Consider the following 8,938-nt stretch of genomic DNA (forward strand, 5'->3'; position numbering starts at 1 on the left):
CCCCGGTCCGGGCCGGCGGCCGCGCTACTCACGGTGCGGTGCGGTGCGGTGCGGTTTGCATCGCAGCCGTAATAAGGACTGGCTGAGGTCACTTGGTCTGTTCAGCCTGGAGAAGAGGAGACTGAGGGAAGACCTCATCGCTATCTACAGCTTCCTCATGAGAGGAAGCGGAGGGGCAGGCACTGATCTCTTCTCTATGGTGACCAGTGACAGGATCTGAGGGAATATCATGAAGTTGTGTCAGGGGAAGTTTAGACTGGATATCAGGGAAAGGTTCTTCTCCCAGGGGGTAGTCGGGCACTGGAATAGGCTCCCCAGGATAGTGCTCACAGCACCAAGCCTGACAGAGTTCAAGAAACGTTTGGACAATACTCTCAGGCACATGATGTGACTCTTGGGTCTGTCCTGTGCAGGGCCAGGAGCTGGGCTTCAGCGATCCTTGTGGGATCCAACTCAGGATGTTCTGTGAAAATCGCTCTCCTGCCACTCGGCACCTGCCCAGGCACAAGCTTGCACACAGTTGACATGAAGAGCGCAGTGGGCAGGCGGGAGGCCGATGTCCAGGGTCAGCGAGTGAGCTTTCAGTGGCGAAGACAGAACATTAAATGGCAAAGAGCAGCACCAGCTCCTTAATGTGCCAAACATCACATATATATGGGTATTTGTCATGTCCAGTGTTTATGAATAATGTTCAGGAACTGTTGTTACATGATAAAACTATCCTCTTGCAGATCTTTCTTAAAAAAAACCCCTTTCCATCTGCTTTTATGCAACAGACTCAGATATTTCACTGACATGGAGTCTGTGATTTAAATACAGACCAATGGATACCCACATACCCACCAAGCTACGAAAGGGTTTCAAGGAGCATTTAAATCAGGCAATGTTACATGTAATGAATCTTCCTGCTTTTCCTAATTCATTTGCAGTAAGTGTGGGCATGACATAAAGGCCCAAGAGTAAGTAAATGTAAGTAAGTTTTGGTGTCCAAAACTATAAAGAGATTAAAATGTCCCTCCTAGTTAACTTGTATCATCTATATGACCAAGAAAATACAATTTCCACATGACCCTGGAATCCCTGCCCCAAGTGAATGCTGAGACCAAACAGCTGATTAGCCACCCGCGGCTGTCACTCGGCTCTGATCAACCTGCGCTAAAACCCTTTTCCGTATGCTAGCTGGGGTCTGCGGTGGTTAATGATTCACAGGCACACTGCCATCTGGAGTCCTGACAAAAACCTTCAAGAGGGCAAGATAAACACTGAGGAACTCGGACTGTATTTTGAACAGCAAAAAGTGAACTATTAATTTATTCCAGGCTGTTTTTAAACATTTTAATTTTAGTAATTCAAATTCCTAGTATTCTCCTGGTTTTTTTTTAATAGAGGTGTGTACAGTTTTTTGTTAATTCAGCTGCCTTTTGATGTCTGTAAGATTATGTTTGATGTTTTGGAGGGCAAGGGATACACACACGTGTGTATCCAGTCTGATAAGTGAAGGACACTGCGTTTTGCCACCAGACACTTGCAGCTACACAATCTGTTATATGTCATGCGGTGAGATTGCTCAACCCTTCCTTTGGATGGTTAGGAGCCTTCTGTGCCCAGTCCTGGTCTGTGTGACTCTGGCAGCAAGAATTCGGCCCCAGGGAGTGCCACTGTAGAGGTGCTAAGGTACAGAGGTGCATAGTTGTGCCAGGAGCTCCAAGCGGATGAAACGTGGTACTGGTTTGGTTTGAATGAAACAGGAAATAAATCACAGGTGGTAATAAAGACAATAATACTATAAGTAGATTCCAGATGATGGAGAAGTTCAGAGGAGAGTGAGGTGAATGGCTACCTGCTCTGAAATGTCTGCTAAAGTCCCAGGACTGAAACTCCAATCTCACTTGCTGCCTATATTTAACATCTGAAAAATTTTACATTGGTCAGTGTATTGCCAGGCTTTTTTCCCCAATAAACACAATCTTTTGAAGTTTTAATCACTAAGAAAAAAGTCTTTTTCCTCTGTTGTAATGCAGAGGAGAAAGTAAAGAAATCCACGCAGCAGGAAAGAGTCTGGAACATGTGGCAAGATGTTTTACTTGTATTACAGTATTTTGCACTTACTATAGTGTCTTTGATCCAATGGCCTTAGAGTATTTTATGAGTTATGAATGATCTTTGATCTTTTTGTTTCCCAATCCTGATGAAAAAGGCTTTGTCTTGTTTTTTTTGCCAGAGTAAACTGATTTGCTTGAGATTATGCTCAAACTGTAAAGCCAGAAACGAAGCCAAGATGGCAGCTCAGGTCACTGTGCTCTTCCTCTGTGCCTTCTTTCAGACCCATCTCACCTTCCAAAAGGGAACTGAGTCCAAAAAAACAGTGATTCAAAATCACAAGTTGCCCCTATGTTTACATGGTAAAAATTGTAAAGACCCTAGATAACAGAACAATGAGCTCAGGATAAATACACAGGCTACTTTATTAAACCATTTGAAGCACACTGGATTATGTTTGCACATAACACACCTGCTCTGATGCTAAGGACTAAGATCTGTCTTTGTTAACATGCCGTCCAAATTTCATCAGGAACATATTTTTCATTAAAATGTTTCAACGGAGCTGGTCTCTGAGGCATCTGAGTGGCAGTGGATAAAATGCTGGGTTTCCTTGCCATTAGAGTTGATTGGTTTCCCTGGAGAGGGAGAAACTAATAAAGAAGGGACAGGAGAACAAGGGAGCAGATGAATACTCATTTAGTCCACAACCATAATGTTGAGAACAAAATTAATTTAGACACTGAAGAATACAAAGAGAGAGTGACCTTTAACTCTGATCCGTAGCACCAGCCACCAGTGCGATAAACAAGCAGGGAGCATGCAGATGGATCCCACCTGCATGCAGATTCCAGGTAGCCGCTGTGCTGAGGTGGCCCATGTGGATGAAACATTAAAGACAGTCATGGCAGGAAGGTCAGGCAGGAAAAAGCATCATGGCCTGTGAAAATGAGATTACGTGTCATCCAGCTGCTGGCAGCTGTGCAGAAAGCACTTGCACATGCAGTGATGGGCGCTGTCAGGGGCTGTGGGCAGCTGCCCCCTGCTCAGCCAGGCCAGGACAGCCACGCTGACTCCAGCCACAAGCTGAAACAGATCTGCTTGATTTTACCCAAAACAAGTTATGGGTACTTATATGAGGGGCACTGTCACCAGATTGGCTGTGTTGGTGGTTTTCAGTGGGCATAAGGTGCTCTGTTGGTTTCCCCACTGCCAGCACAGTTGGGTTGGGAAGAAAATGTCTTTTTCTTCTGTTGGCATAAAAATAAGATCACGTAGTAGCACATATTGTCTACAGACCACCGGGTGTGAAAGCAGAATGGCTGGCTACCGAATTCCCTCTCTGCTCTGCGTAGGGGGGAAGAGAAGTGACACTATATGTGATTTCTATCTGTGCAAAATATGCTAAAACCCTCCTCTTGCTGATATGAAATTGACCTCAAGCTTCCCAACGGGAGCAGTAATAATATCCTGACTCAGAAGGAGAAGCATGTGAGCCAAAGAAATTTCTATTCGCCTTCATCTGCACTGGCAAAGGAGAATTACTTGTGAAACCCCCAAAGCAGTGCTGGCTGGGATACAAGATAGTCATCTGTTGTGGATGATCAAGGTAAGGGCCAAAACAGTAATATAAATATTTGGTGGTTTAGGGGAAGCTTAAAAAAGCTGGAAACTGGAGGCTGGAAAAAAGGAAGAAACTGAACCATGTCCTTTCATAAATGATACCTCTGCATTGTTCAGGAAAATTTCTCGAGCTATTTTTAAAAAAAAAAAAAAAAGAGAGAGAGAAATGTTGCACTGCCTGACTACAGTCTTGATTGGAAAACTGACAAGAATATTAATAATTTAATGACCAAAGGCATTTAAATTAAAAAAAAAAAGTAGGAAAAAAAAGGTAAAATTGTCAGATTGTTCAAAATTAGAAGCATAAAGCTGGTACAGAACTTAAAAGAAGATGAGATCTGCAGTCAGTAATGTTGAGTGATAAGGTATTTGTGTAATTTTTATATATATTTAAAACAAAAGAATGGTTGCTATTCAACTGATCTACTGTTATGTGAAAAACCTTTTAATTGGAATGCAAAAGAAACACAATAAATTGTTCTGTTCTGGTTTGGGGGTGAAAAACAGATGATAAAGCCATGTTTCAGGTTGGTAAGAAAATAATTCCTGTACCAATGCAAGCCTGAGAATGTAAAACAAGAGCAGCTCCAGTTAAAGAACTTAAAAGTCTGCATCTCTGGATAAACTTGCATCCAACAGTTTGTATATGTTATTTGCCCAATCACTGGTTCTGGAGATGCTGTGGAGCTTTGAGACCACTGAATGAATTATCATCTGTGGGGTTTTATTGATTTGATTGGTTTGTAAAAAGAGAGCAGCCCTGGCTGATACAGAGCTGTCAACTTTACCCTGATTCCAGACACAGGGATGCAAAAGCTGATAATCAAAAGGGAGAGCACCATCACCAATGCCACTTGACAAAAGTTGGTGGAAAATGCATTTTAGATGAAGTTACAAGTTTGGTGAGTAAAGGGAGCAATGTTATAATGTAATAATACTTTACATTTCCACAGAACATTTGATTTGGTAACCCCTGACATTTCCACCAAGGATGCTTCTGTAGAATTAGCACAGTATGCTTTAAAAAGATTAAGTGTTCACTAATTGGTCTCAAAATGTCCTTTTAATGTGCAATTTTCATGCAGGATGTATTTACCAAAAGATTTAAGTGTGGATTAGTCTTTAGCAATTTAAAACTTCATCGAGACCTAAAAGAGGATCTAACATCTAACTGCTCAATTTTTCAGGTAACACACAAACTGGGAGAGTGGTAGGTTCTGAAGAAAAGTCACTACCACTAAGCAATCTCTGAGTAAGCTGAGCTTTAGCAAATAATACTTATTTTAATACAGCTCCCATAAAATTACACATCTTGGAACAAAGATTGCAGAACATGCTTTACAGGATGTGCAGCTCCCTCCTGGGGACTCATTACTTTACACAGATCTGGAGATCATGCTGAGTTGTTATCTAATCTTGAGCTCCCACTGTCACACCAGTTAGTTCATCCTGCTGCCCACAAGTTTGGAGCAGAGAACAATGCCACCTTACTTTGACAAGTCTTTTGCCACTAGCCTACCTGAAAGTATTATTGCCAAAGCACAAGAAATATGACCTCGACCAGATTCCTATGAGGAAACACAAAACCACTTGCAGAGAGAGTAGTTAGCATGGGTATCAAAATAAAGAGATGATCAAATGAAATTTCAACTGTCACTGTGAGAAATAATCACACACAACCATAGCATGAACGACAAGCCCTGAGGAAGCAAACCTGCAGGAAAACATCTGTAAGCTGCCAGGGAAGCTGCAGGGCAGGTTTAATCAGATGAAGCTGAATGAAACCTTCCATCTACACCGTTGGCTAATAAACCCACTAAGGCTCAGGCTCATAGTTTTTCTACTGTGCTTAGGAAAACTCTGGCTTCGGATACCCACTGGGAAGCCTGCCTGCAGTGCACTTAGTCTAGTGCAGTTTTCAGAAGACCACCCTCAAACCCCACATTCCCTCTTAAGATGCCCACAGGAAGGAAAGTCCAGAAAAAGTCTAAGTCATATTTGCATCTGAGGTGTGTGGATGGGGAGTGAACAAGCACGAACATAGGTTCAAGCACATCTTTGATAGCGTGGACATGCTGTCTGTGTGTGATGGGTGTGAGTATAAAAACTGGAGGAACAAATTACCTCTGCAGTTAGGACTTTTACTATAGCTTTCCCTGGGCCCCTGCTGGTGTTCACAACTTAAGGTGGTTATTAGGTAAAAGCCTTTGGAAGAGCAGAAAAAAGGACAATGTGGTGGGCAAAAAGAATCCAAATTATTTATGTTTAAGAAACAGTTACATTCCAGGACACCAGGCATGACAGGAACTAAGGCTTAATAAAGCACTTATTAAATATAAGCTCCACTGCTCAGAAGTCAAAGCCAAACAAACTCTGATTATGTACACCAAAAACATATTTCCAACAGGTAACAGTCACCGGAATAATCTGCCAAGGGCTGCAGTAGGATTTCCCAGAAGATGCAACCTCTTATTGTTTCTAAAGAGAAACTCTACTTCAAACACAAATTAAATAAGGGAAGTCTTACGGCCTCTGTTACCCGAGAGGTCATGCAAGATGGTCATAATACTCTCTTCTGGCCTTGTAACCTATAAATAGATTAGAGTCCCAGTGGAAAAAAAGAATTATCCTTATCTTGGGCTTTCCCAAAACACTGTGAAAAAAACAATAGGAATGCAGAAAGATCAGAAATAGTCACTTAGCAACAGTTGTGTCTGGTCTGGTATTTCTACTGATTTTGATTTTTACTGCAGAATGTCTTTTAAGATCTTCTTTCTTACTGCCAGAGTCAGCCATGCCCAATACACCCATTTCCAGAGCTGCTAACTAGTCTACGTTTGATAATCATAACAAAGGTTGGGTTTGAAGTTGGTGGGAGTTTTGCCATTCTCATCTAATGGGTGGATCAAACCAGAGTATCTTTGCAATTTAAGGACACACCTCAAATCCTCCATCCGATGCAAAATGAAACTCAGAGGAATTATGCCACACACACACACACAGCTGCTGAGTCTGGCTGAAAAAACAGACGTTTCTCACATATCGTGTCAAATATTGTTATATTTAGGCAACATTTGAAAAGAATTCTACCTACATGAAGTGGGTCACTAAATAGCCACTATACAAATGCCATACCAGCCACAGACACAAATGTATTCTGTGCAACTGTGCTGCTTTTATTGTTCTTTGCAAAGAGAGAGTGCTTCACATAGCATGTGTCCTCCTGCAATGTTTTTTGGTTAGAATAAAATAACAAGTCCTGTCTTTTAGTTTCTGGGAGTGTTCTGCACGCATGAAGCAAGTGACACAGGAGCACCAATTTGTCTAATGGTTGACTTCAAAAATACAGTGAAACAGCATTTAATCAGTCCCCTCCTTTACTTACTTACTGAAATAATTTTGATGATTTTAAGTACATAAAATAGTTTGAATTGACAAAATTACGTAAAACATCTGAATAGTCTGAGCCTTACGGTCACAGCAGGACTAGATTCAGAAAAGTGCTGTGACTATTCCCCTTTTTACCTTGAACTTGCTGTCCAGCTCTGCTGTCAGCATGGCAGAGCAAGGTTTAATGTGCTCTTTCATCAGCAGAAATTTGAAGTCACAGCATTTGCAGTCCAGTGGGAAAGCAGGAGACCCAGGAGCCTACCTGGTCTTTGGTCTGGAGCAGAGATACGAAGCAGGGTGGTTCCTGTCAGGTGTACCTCTCATGAGCATGTACCAACTTCCAGGCTATGGGGTTTTCTTAAACTGAAGTTGTCTCAGTCACTCCTGAAACTTTTGTGTTTCCATGGGTTTTTTTGGTTTTTTTTTTTTGTTTGTTTTTTTTTGTTTTTTTTTTTTTTGTTTTTTTTTTTTTTGTTTTTGTTTTTGTTTTTTTTTGTTTGTTTGTTTGTTTTTTGTTTTTGTTTTTTTTTTGTTTTTTTTTTTTAAATTTGAATAATACTTTAATTCTAAGCCCCAAAGAAAAATTACTCTCAAGCCTGCTGGCCAGGACAACTACCTGGGAGGTATGGCAGACACTTGGCCCTCAGCTATAATAAAAGTATTTGAATAGATCCTTAAAATACAGATCAATGTTGCCAACAGAGAGGTCTAGAATATTCTCTCAGCTTGAGTACTTGTAGCTCAGTCTTGGGAGAAAAAAATGATAGTTGAGGTCTTCCCAGATGAAGATGACCTGGAATTACAGGGTCTTGTATTTCACATGAATGCCTAAAGGGCTGAGAATCAGGATGAAATGGGAGCTGCAAGAATAGGAGAAGCAACGTAATTGTTAGATTTGTCAATCTAGCTCAACAGAAAATACATTAGAGAGGGAGTTCCTCCCAGAGAAAACAATGGTTTCTTATCAAATCCACAAGTAACTTTGAATTGCCCATTCCTGCCTTTTCAGTGCATATTTTGAAAGAACTGTCCAATTGCAAATGAGAGCCTCCCTAGCTTCTGGAAGAAGGAACTTCTACTGTTGGCAACAGGCTCCTATTGTCTCCCACTACTGTCCTCGTGAATTCAGTGACAAATACTCACACTAATTTTAGAAGAAGCACAGTCAGGCTTTTTGGACAAACCATAAAAGTCCTGTTAGAAGAACTGAGCATCAAAGAGTTTAGCTAATCAATATGCACCCAGTAATGATTATTAAAGATACACTTCTGAAGACTTCCAAATACACATATATGCATACTTTTCAGAGGAAAAAATCTGCACTTCAGATATGGTCCAGAGTAGATCCGTGTTTCCATAGGCTGAATATAATTTTCCTGAAAACAAAGGCAAAGGAGAAACGGAAAAGGTGTACAGATTCCTGAGGAGTGTTTTCCTGTCAGATACAAAAAAGCCCATGTTTTCAAATGAAAAACATAATCATCATTCAAGACTGCTCCATAAAAAGGCAAGCACTTTTTGAGCAGACTTCTGTTGAAAGGACCATGTATTTGGGCAGCCCTGGCAAAATGAGGTAATGGTCATATATTGTGATACAAATATCCTAGGAATAATCAAACCAGGAAAGGTTCATATATGCACACTCTGTATTAAACTGTAGGAATGGCAATTCCTACATCTTCCCCTCTTCTAGAATCCTGCTAGGAAACAGGACTGGACAATGACAGTTTAGGATACTGTCATGTACTAACATGGTACTACACTCCTGTAAACATCTCGCTCCATCGTTCACCCAACAGCTGGCTCTCAGTATGGTTTCAGGTACGTGATTTCTGTTGTATGGCAGCTGGGAAAACACATTTCACCTTCCCAGTGAAACGTCTGG

This window comes from Chiroxiphia lanceolata, chromosome 2, assembly GCF_009829145.1.
Source record: "Chiroxiphia lanceolata isolate bChiLan1 chromosome 2, bChiLan1.pri, whole genome shotgun sequence".
Classification (NCBI taxonomy): domain Eukaryota; kingdom Metazoa; phylum Chordata; class Aves; order Passeriformes; family Pipridae; genus Chiroxiphia; species Chiroxiphia lanceolata.